Raw genomic sequence first — 11782 nt, forward strand, 5'->3', positions numbered from 1 at the left:
AACTATTCAAAAAAATAGAAGATGAAGGAAAATTCTGAAATTTATTCTAGGAGGCCACCATTACCCTGATACCAAAACCAAAGACCCCAGAAAAAAACAAACTACAGGTAAATATCCCTGTTGAACAGAGATGCAAAAAACCTCAATAAACTATTAGCAGACCACATTGAACAATATATTTTTTAAAAAAATCATTCAACAGGATCTAGTAGAATTTACTCCAAGGATGCAAGAGTGGTTCAATATTTGCAAGTCAATGTGATACATCACATTAAGAAAAAAAGAGAAAAACCATATGATCATCTCAATAGATGCAGAAAAAGCATTTGTCAAAATACAACACCAATTCATGATAAAAAGTGTCAACAAAATAATTTGAGAGAGAACATGCTTCAACATAATAAAGGTCATATATGAGAAACCCATAGCTAACATTAAATTATGAAAAACAGCTTTTCCTCTAAGATCCAGAACAAGACCAGGATATCCATTCTCACCAGTTTTATTCAACACAGCACTAAAAGTTCTAGATGCAACAATCAGATAAGAAAAAGAAAAAAAATAGGGCACCTGGGTGGCTCAGTTGGTTAAGGTTAAGCATTCAACTTCAGCTCGGGTCACAATCTCACGGTCCAGGTCTGGGTCAGTGAGTCCAAGCCCTGCATCAGGCTCTGTGCTGAGAGCTTGGAGCCTGGAGTCTGCTTTGGATCCTGTGTCTCCCTCTCTCTGCCTCTCCCCTGCTCGTGTTCTGTCTGTCTCTCTCAAAAATAAACATTTAAAAAAAACTTATAAAGAAAAATAAAAGACATCCAAATTGGTAAGGAAAAAGTAAAACATGTCACAGATGACATACTATATACAGAAAACCCTCATGACTCCACCAAAAATCTATTAGAATAAATGAATTTAGTAAAGTTGCAGGATACAAAATTACTATACACTGATGAGGTAGCAGAAGGAGAAATTAAGAAAACAATCCCATTTATAATTACTACTAATAGTAAAATACCTAGAGATAAACTTAACCAAGGAGATAAAAGATCTGTACTCCGAAAATTATAAAACACTGATGAAAGAAATTAAAGATGACATAAACAAATGAAAAGATACTACATGCTCATGGATTGGAAGAAGTAATATTGTTAAAATGTCCATAGTACCCAAAGCAATCTACAGATTCAATGAAATCCCTATCAAAATACTAACAGCATTTGTCACAGAACTAAAATAAGTCTAAAATTTTTATAGAACCGCAAGAGACACTGAATAGCTAAAGCAATCTTGAGAAAGAAGAACAAAGCAGGAGGTATCAATCCCAGATTTCAAGATAGAGTACAAAAGTCTAGTAATCAAAACAGTATGGTACTGGCACAAGACACAGAGAAACAGAACAAAATAGAGAGCCCAGAAATAAGCCCATTATTTATATGATCACAGAACAAAATAGAGAGCCCAGAAATAAGCCCATTATTTATATGATCAATTAATTAATGGCAAAAGAGGCAAAAATATACAATGGGGGAAAGAAAGTCTCTTCAATAAATGGTGCTGGGAAAACTGGACAGCTCTATGCAAAAGAATGAAACGACCAATTTCTTAACACCATGCACAAAAATAAACTCAAAATGGATTTATGACTTAAATGGGAGATGCAAAACTATAAAACTCCTAGAAAAAATCATAGGTAGTAATCTTTTTCACATCATCCATAGCTCCATTTTTCTAGACAGGTCTTCTCAGACAAGATAAACAAAAGGAAAATTAAGCTACTGGGGTAACACCAAACTAAAAAGCTTTTGCTCACTGAATGAAACCATCAACAAAACAAAAAGGCAACCTACCAAACAAGAGAAGATATCTGTAAATGAGGTATCTGATAGAGGGTTAATATATCCAAGATATACAGAACTTACACAACTCAACACCAAAACCCCCCACAAATAAGCCAATTAAAAAATGACAAAGAACTTGAAAAGACAGACATTTTGTCAAAGACATATACATGGCCAACAGACCCATGAAAAAGTGCTCAACACTGCTAATCATCAGGGCAACGAAAATCAAAACCACAGTGAGAAATCACCTGACATGTCACAATGGCTAGGAAAAAAAAAGACAAGAAATAAGTGTTATGAAGGATGTGGAGTTGCACTCCACTGCTGCTGGTGGTAATGTAAACCGGTACAGCCACTACAGAAAACAGTATAGAGTTCCTCAAAAAATTAAAAACAGATCTATTATACGATCCATTAATCCTACTACTGTGTATTTACCCAAAGAAAACAAAAATGTTAATTCGAAAACATATGTGCAGGAGTATGTTTATAGCAGCACTGTTTCTAATAGCCAGGAGATGGAAGCAACCTAAGTGTCCATCAGTAGAACAATGGATAAAGATGTGATATATACAGAAAATGGAATATTGCTCAGCCGTAAGAATGAGATCTTGCTATTTGTGATAACATGCATGGACATAGAGAATATTATGCTGAGTAAAGTAAGTCACACAGAGAATGACGAATAAGGGATGATTTCACTTACATGTGAAATCTAAAGAAACAAAAGAAACAAACTAACAAATGAAACAAAACAGAAAACCCAGACTCTATTAAATAGAGAGAACTGGTGGTAGTTGCCAGACGGTAAGTGGGTTGGGGGATGGGTAAAATAGATAAAGGGGATTAAGAGGGACAAGCTTTCAGTTACAAAGTAAGTCACAGATGAAAAGTACAGCACAGGGAATATATTCAATATTGTAGTAGTAATATACGGTGACTATGCTTTTCAGGGTAAGCACTGAGTAATGTATGAAATTGTTGAATCAGTATGCTGTACACCTGAAACTAGTAACATCGTGTTAATTATAATTCAATTTAAAAAACGAAAAAGGGAAAAGAAAAAGCATAAGATAGAAATTAAAAAACAAAAAACACAAAACAGAACCCAACTATAAATAATCTATATGAATTTACTTCAAATATGCTATAGGTAAGTTAAAAGTCAAAGGACAGAAAAAGATATACTATTCAAACAATAATCAAAATAGAGTGTTAATAAGCACAGGAAAAGATGCTCAACATGATTAGCTATCAGGGAAATGCAAATCAACCACAATGAGATTCTTCACATCCACTAGGATAGCTGTAATAAAGAAGACAGATAATAAGATTTGGCTAGATTATAGAGAATTTCTTTCTCAGTAATTGACAGAATTTGTACACAGAAAATCAGCAAGCCATGAACAAACACCATCAAGGAGGTGGACTGAATGGATATTTATAAAATAAACATCAACAAGAGAAGACACATTATTTTTCAGTGGGCACAGGATCTTCCCTAGGATAGATCTTATCCTAGATAAGAAACCTCAACAAATTAAAAAAAAATTGCAATCATACAAATTATGTTCTAAGGCCATAATGAAATTAAACTAAAATAAATAACATAGAGAAGAAAATCTCCAAACATTTGGAAATTAAACATACAAGTAACACAGAAGAAAACAAAAACAAAAAACAAACCAATAAACTTTTTGGAAATTAGAAACTTTCATCTAAATAAACATGAAAATACAAGTTATCAAAAATTTGTCATGCATGTATAGTGGTATCTGAAGGAAATCTGTAGTATTAAATTCTTTTATTAGAAAATTAAAAATATCTCAGGGGCGCCTAGGTGGCTCAGTCAGTTAAGTGTCCTACTTCGGCTCAGGTCATGATCTCATGGTCCCTGAGTTTGAGCCCCGTGTGTTTCTGTCTGAGCTGTCAAAACCTGTTTTGGATTCTATGTCTCCCTCTCTCTCCCCCATCCTCCTCTCAGGCTCTCTCTCAAAAAAAACCATAAACATTAAAAAAAATTTTTTTATATCTCAAGTCAATTACCTAAGCCTCCAACTATGAAACCAGGAAAAGAGCAAAATCAACTCCAAAGTAAACAGAAAGAAGGAAATAATAAAAGAGCAGAAATCGATGAAACTGAAAACAGGAAAGCAACAGAGAGAAACCAAAACGTAGTTCTTTGAAAAAGCAAATAAAGCAGATAAACCTCCAGCAAAACTGATGAAGAGACAAATAAAAATAAAAGAGAAGATATAAAATACTGATGTCAGGCATGAAAGAAAGGGTATCACTTCAGACTCCTAATTCATTAAAGGGTAAGTGAATACAACAATAAATTCCATACACATGAACTGGATAATTTAGATGAAATGGACTAATTCCCTAAACACCACAAACTAAATAGTCACTCAAGAGGAAACAATTATTAAAAGTTCAATAAACAGACAATTATTATAACTATTTCATAACAGTCTCATAACTATTAAAGAAATTAAATTTGTAGTTAAAAATCTTTTGCAAAAAATCTCTATTTGGAAGATTTCAATGGCAAATTCTACCAAACATATAAAGAAAAAAATACTACCAATGTTATGCAACATCTTTGAGAAAATGTAAGAAAATGCTTCCAAACTCATAAAATGATGCCTGCATTACTCTGAAACCAACACCAGACACACTTCAGAAAGAGAGACAGAGAACCACAGACCAATATCCCTCATACATATAAATGTAAAGATTCTCAAGAAAATACTGGCAGCTCAAATTCAGCAACATATAGAAAGAATAATACACCATAACCAAGTAGGGTTTATCCCTGAAATCAAGGTTGTTTCTATATTTCAATATTAATCAATCCACATTAAAAACAAAAAAAATACATCATCATACTAATTGGTGCATTTGCAAAAGACAAAAAACAGAACAACATCCATTCTTAATAAGAATTCTCTGCAAACAGAAACAGATGGGGATTGCCTCAAATTGAGAAACGACATTTTTTTAAAAATCCTTTTAATGTTTATTAATTTTTGAGAGAGAGAGAGAGCGCACAAGCAGTGGAGGGGCAGAGAGAGAGAGAGACCCAGAATCTGAAACAAGTTCCCACACAGAGCCTGATGCGGGGCTCAAACTCACTAACCACTGAGTTAGGACCTGAGGTGAATTCAATGCTTAACCAACTGAGCCACCAGGTGCCCCCAACACCTTAAAAAAAAAAAAATTTTTTTTTAATGTTTAAGGGGCAGCTTCAATACAGCCAACATCATACTTAAGTGAAAGACTGAATGTTTCCTCTGTAATCAGGGAAAAGGATGTCCCCAAACACCACTCCTATTCGATATCATACTTGTGTCAATAAGAAAGAAAAGGCATACAGATTGGAAAAGAATAAAACTGTTCTCATTAGCAGCCTATGTAAAATATCCCAAAGAATCCAATAAAGAACTCCTGTAGCTAACATGTGACTTCAGCAATGTCACAAGATACAAGTGTGCAAAAACAAAAAACATCAATAGTTTTTCTATTAGCAATAAAAAGTAGAAACCAAAATAAAAAAATACATTTATAATAGTTCAAAAAACGAAGTTTTAGAGTAGAAATATAAAAAACATATAGGGTATGTACATGGAGAAGTACAAAATGCTAATGAAAGAAACCAAAGAGGGCCTAAATAAGTGGAGACTCACACTGTGTTCATAAATTGGAAACTCAACATGTCAATTTTCCCCAATTGATGTATAGATTTAATGCAATCTCCAATCAAAATTACAGTAGGCCTTTTGGTACAAATTGACAAGCTAATTCTAAGATTTCTATGAAAATGCAGAGAAACTAGAATAGCCAAGAATTTTGAAAACAAAATTGGAGAAATCATACTACCGAATTTTAGGACTTACTATAAAGTTACTGCAATCAAGACAGCATGGTATTGGCAGAGACAGAACAGAGGTATTGGCAGAGGTCAGAAATAAGCCCAGAGAAACATGGTCAACTGATTCTTGAAAAAGGTACACAGATACTTCAAAGGGGAAAGGACAGTCTTGTCAACAAACAGTGGGTGTTAGAAGATTGGACACCCATATGCCAAGAAATTAATCCCAACATAATTCTTACACTTTACACAAAAATTAACTCAAAGTGGACCACAGATCTAAACGTAAAATGAAAAACAATGAACAATGAAAAACAAAGAAAATCACTGTGACCTGGGGTTAGGCAAAAAAAACTTTTTTTTTTTTTTTTTTTTTTTACACATGATACCAAAAGACTGACTCATGAAAAATTTAATAAACTAGACTTCATCAAAAATAGAAACATTTACTCTGAGAAAGGCACTATTAAGACAGTCTGTAAAGACAAGCTACAGAATGTAAGGCAAAATTTGCAAATCACTTATCTGACAAAGGACTTTATCCAGAATATATTAAAAAGTCTCAAAACTAACAGTAAGGGGGCACCTGGGTGGCAGAGCCGGTTAAGCGTCCGACTTTCACTTCGGTCATGATCTCACGGTTCGTGGGTTCGAGCCCCGCGTGGGGCTCTGTGCTGACTGCCAGCTCAGAGCCTGGAGCCTGTTTCAGAGTCTGTATCTCCCTCTCTCTCTGACCCTCCCCTGCTCATGCTGTCTCTCTCTCTCCTAGGAAAAAAAAAAAAAAAAAAGAAAGAAAATGCAGAATGATATGGCTGGTTCAGAAAATGATTTGGCGGGGCACCTGGGTGGCTCAGTCAGTTAGGTATCCGACTTTGGCTCAGGTCCTGTCACTGTTCGTGGGTTCGGGCCCCACATCGGGCTCTGTGCTGACAGCCAGATCTGAGATCTGGAGGCTGCTTCGGATTCTGTGTCTCCCTCTCTCTCTGACTCTCCCCTGCTCACGCTGTCTCTCTCTCTCAGAAATAAATAAAATATTAAAAAAAAAAAAGAAAGAAAGAAAACGGTTTGGCAGTTTCTTACCAAGTTAAACATATAGTTGCCAAATGACCTAGCAGTACTACTTCTTGAGTATTTACTGTAGAGAAATGAGTGGATAAACTGTACAGCAATGATATGGAATGAGGTACTGATACAACAATACAGATGAATCTCAAAGGCCTTATGCTGAGTGAAAGAAGACCTAGTCTCAAAAGGTTATATAATGTTTCGAATTATCTGGCACTGCCTAAAGGACAAAGCTATCTGCACACCCTGTCCCCAAGGTTTTGCCTTTGTCATGAATTCATCCGGTGGTTATATGCATGTATGATAGAAGGAAGGTATCTATGTATTTCCTTTTTCTTATGAGGACAAATAGTTCTCCTAGTCTTATTGTATAGTACATTCTTCTACCACTGAATTTTTTTCCTTTTTTTTTTTTATGTTTTATTTATTTCTAGGAGAGAGAGAGAGACAGCGTGAGCAGGGGAGGGTCAGAGAGAGAGGGAGTCACAGACTGAAACAGGCTCCAGGCTCTGAGCCGGCAGTCAGCACAGGGCCCGACGCGGGGCTCGGACCCACGAACCGCGAGATCATGACCTGAGCGAAAGTCGGACGCTTAACCGACTAAGCCACCCAGGCGCCCCGACCACTGAATTTTTTTCTATTGAAATATATTTGACATATAATATTATGTAAGTTTAAGGTATACAACATGTTGATTTGATGTTTATATACTATAATATGATTGCCATTGTAATAATTAGCATCTCTAGGTCACATACTTCTTTCTTGTGGATGGAATACCCCCACTCATTTTAATGCCACACCTATTGTGTGTGTGTGTGTGTGTGTGTGTGTGTGTGTGTGTTTCCCATCAATGTATGGGTAGGTTTCTGAGCTCTTTATTCTACCTCTAGGTCTTTTTATTTATCTATCTCCACAACAATACCACGCTGCCTATACTGTTCATAGTTGTAAAATACACCCTTATTATCTGATATAGCAAGTTACCCTTTACTTCTTCAAAACTGTTCACCTATTCTTACCTTTCTCTTCAACCTAATTCATCCTTCTCTCCAACCAAATGGACCTCCAGAGTACTCTAGATCAAACTGCTAGCTATTAATTTTAATTCAAACCTTTGATAAATGTCTGAGTCGGAATACTACCTTATATTCTTTTGGTCAACAGAACAAGTATTATTCCCATATTATCAATGAGGAAATGGAAGGAGCCAAGCTAGTACCAGAAATAGAATTTCTGATCCTGAGTTAAGTCCTCCCCTCAGGAGCCAAGGTGGGTCCTCGGACTCTGTTTACTGCTAGCTATGTAAAAACCACCTGTCTCCCTGGGTGGAAAAACAAAGCAAATTCCCTGACCCTGCTTCCAAGGAAACTTCCAAGATATTACAAAAACTGCATTATCACGCCAGCAATAGAAAATAAGTCAGTCTGTAAGTGAAGAAAAGATGAAAACAACAACAAAAAACCCCCACAAATTTTCAGCTATTTTCCCTTATAATTAATAAAAGCCTAGCATCCATTTTAATTAGGCATCACAGTTAATTATAAACCAATTAATGTTTACTAACAAGTTTTCTGAAATTACAATTAACATCCACTTTAAAAAATCTTCTCTAGGTTGCATAATGAAATACTGTCAAAATGAGCTCTAGCTAAAATATGTTTTAGAACTACAAAAATATACCTATTCAGAGAAGGGAATTATAAACAACAGATGATTGAAAGCACCATTTTATTAACACTTTAGAAAAATAGTGACACAGAGTTCCTAAGAAGCTGCATGTTCATTTCCTGTATGTGAAACAACAGAAGTTTAAAATAGTTTATAACATGCATTTACTTTGCCAACTTTTTAGAAAATCACTGTGCTTTCTCCCCCTCTTTTGGGTGGTAAGTGGAGTGGGAAGAAGACTGTTTTCCAAACTTTCTAACAAGTTTCAAATATTTAAAAATAGACTCCAGTAAAAGGGAGTATTTTCAATTTATCTATCTTTATAGTATCTGTCATGACTGGTCATGTGCACTTATATTACTTTTCATAGTTAGGCCCAATTTACAGGTGAAGTTTTTCTCAAGTGGGTTTGTCCATGCCTGCATAGCGACATTCTCGCCCACTTTGCCACCCAAAGATACTGGCAGACTCCTAGCAGAGGTTTCAGAACATTCTGCTGCTGATAAAAGAGAAACCACCACCCACTCAAGATACTAACTGCCAGCTGTTCAGTTTTACATTTTGGTTAAGAAAAATTTAAAGAAATTCAAGTCACTCTTCTTTTTTATCCACAAATCCACTATCCCATAGCTGGGCCTACACAGAAACATCGTGACTACTGATACACCATAAATCTGTCTTTAAATATATTTTTTTAATGTTTGCTTATTTTTGAGAAAGAGAGAGAGAGAGAGAGAGAAAGAGAGGAAGAGAGAGAGACTGTGTGCATATGCAAGCGGGGCAGGGGCAGAGAGAGAGGGGGACAGAGGATCCAGAGTGGGCTCTGTGCTGACAACAGTGAGCCTACATGGGGCTCGACCTCATGAACCGTGAAATCATGAGCTGAGCTCAAGTGGGACACTCAACCACCCAGGTGCTTCTGTTTTTAAATATTAACTACCTAGTTTAAATTTTATTGGATTGTTCAGGCATACTAACTGTATTAATTAGTATATACTATTAACAGACACATACAGAACCAGAAAAATAAAAAAGCATAGTTACGGCTTCCTTAGAAACTCTTAATCTAAAGAAATCAAGAAAGAATTATGTGAATTACATATAAAGAAAAGCATCTTTTATAGACAATGTATTTCTGTATTTGAAAGCATAGAAAATTTTTACGGTCTTGGAAAATGATGGAATGAACATGTTTGGAGCTTTACGAAAAAGATAAATTTTTTAAAAAATGTTCATTTTGAGAGAGAGATAGAGAGCAAGCAGGGGAAGGGCAGAGAGAGAGGGAGACAGAGAATCCCAACCAGGCTCTGCAATACCAGTGCAGAGCCTGACACAGGGCTGGAACTCACAAACAGCGAGGTCATGCCCTGAGCTGAAATCAAGAGTCCAACGCTTAACCAACTGAGCCACCCAGGTGCCCCTGAAGAAGATAAAATTTTAAAATAGGAAGAACAGGATTTAGAAGGACATAGGAGAATTTTTTTTTTTACCTTAGAATTGTAGCTAAGTATAAGTTGCATAAACATGGAGGTTCAAACAGATATGACAAGTAAAGGAACTAACCTTATCTAAACTGGTTATTTATAACTTATGGGCCAAGAAGTCATTGGAATTTACATGGATGTACACATACCCAGTACAATCTGTAGTCTAAAATAATTTGCTCACACACATATTTCCCTAGTTCTCAAATATAGACAGATACTAGTGAAATAAAATAGGAAATCATTTAAGAGGATAGTTTTTTTCCATTATGCATAATCTCAATCAACAAATACTAAAAGTATAATTTCTCATATTCAAAACAGGTCAGGGCCTTTTACATACAAGGTTCCTTCTGGCTTTTTAAGGGCACTAAGTACTCCTATCATTAATCTTTAGAACTTGTACTTACAGGTAAACAAATTGTATTTACAAGTATACGTATTTACAAATGTATACACACATGATGCCTGCTATGTGCATCCAAATCATGCCTGCGAGGCCCCCAGGCACTGGACTAGTTTTTGATGAATAAGATGAATAAGACAGGATTCCAGACTCAAGCTCAAATTGATAGAGACAGATACATGAACACATAATACAACCTAATAAACACTGCAGAGCTGTTTCAAGTGCTCTGGGAGCACAATGGTATTATTGATGTCACCTGGGAGAGTATGAGAAAACAAGGATCTAGGAATTGGGTCTTGACAGGTGGGGCATGGGGTGGAGAGGAAGAATTAGCATTCTAGACGGATGGTAGAGCACACACAAAGGCACAGAGTTGTGAAAGTGCATGACATGTTTGGGGAAAAACAGTTCTCTGGTATGACTGGACATTAAGGTATTTGGAGAAGAGACGAAAAAGGTAAAACGAATTGCGATAGACAGTAAAAGGCCCTAAATGATGTGCTTCACAATTAAGACTTAATTCCATCGGCAACATGGTTACTGAAAAAGTTGAAGGAAAGGACATAAACAGATTTCAGAGCGATAACTCTCTGGAAGCATGAAGGTGGCGAAACTGGTGGGGGAGGGTGGGTAGCTGCAATAATTCTGGTGGAAGAAATAATACAGTCCAGGGCAAGTGGAAATACAGAATCAAGGATGAAGGTCTCTAGTTTGGGCAGTGGCATGGATACTGGTACCATTATGAGCGATGGGGTACATAAGAAAGGAAGAAAACCAGGAAAAGAGTAGTAGTCCTGAAAGGGCGGTTTTCCCAGAGACAAAAAATGGTTATAGGCACGAAATACTCTGCAAAGCGGTAAAGTCAAAACCGAAAGGGTCCCCCTTCCCTCCTTAGCTCCCAGGTGGGTTTAGGCAGGAAGAAAAAAGAGACGAAAGATGCGCCCACACAGGGTTAGGGCCAAAGCTTCAAGAAACTTTCCGCACCTCAGACCCGGAAAGGGGAGCTCACAACTGAGGCCGGGTAAAAGGAAGCCTCAAGGGGCGGGTCACCAGCGCAGGGAAACGGCTAGGGCCAGGTGGCAGGCAGCTCAAGAGGGGCGAAGGACCAGGGCGGCCCCGGGAAAGGAAACTTCCAACTCCGTGTGCCCGTTCTTGTCCCTGGATTTATTCCACTTACTCTGGTCTCAATCCCTCGCAGCCGTCAACTGTGGCGTTAGGACTCAAAGCCTCTGCTAACAGGGACCTACGCACCCAAGGGAAGAGACTCCTCTCGTCTGTTCAGCTTCTTCACCGAGCAGACTCGAGACCATCAGCGGAGAGGCGGCTGGAAGTGTCAGCGAAGCTCAGCCCCATCCCTGGCCGGAGGCAAACCTCCGCTGGCCGCCTCGGACTAGCAAGCTCATAGTCCTCAAACCTCGCGAGATTTCCTTCCTCACGTTATGGT

At 37.2% G+C, this 11782-nt stretch overlaps 1 protein-coding gene across 3 annotated transcripts in view; it reads right to left on the minus strand.

The window, feature by feature from the left end:
• Positions 1-11764, minus strand: part of FGFR1OP2 (FGFR1 oncogene partner 2) — a 34802-nt gene extending 23038 nt beyond the window's left edge. The window contains exon 1 of one of the 3 annotated variants that reach the window (XM_039240797.1): positions 11590-11764. The gene's annotated coding sequence lies outside the window, so the exon portion shown is untranslated. Of the gene's footprint in view, positions 1-11515 lie in introns of all 3 variants that reach the window. The other 2 variants (XM_039240796.1, XM_039240798.1) reach the window with 2 other exon arrangements.
• Between the last annotated feature and the right edge of the window lie 18 nt (positions 11765-11782).

The sequence above is a fragment of the Hyaena hyaena genome, unplaced genomic scaffold (assembly GCF_003009895.1).
Source record: "Hyaena hyaena isolate Hyena2069 unplaced genomic scaffold, ASM300989v1 scaffold_182, whole genome shotgun sequence".
Classification (NCBI taxonomy): Eukaryota; Metazoa; Chordata; class Mammalia; order Carnivora; family Hyaenidae; genus Hyaena; species Hyaena hyaena.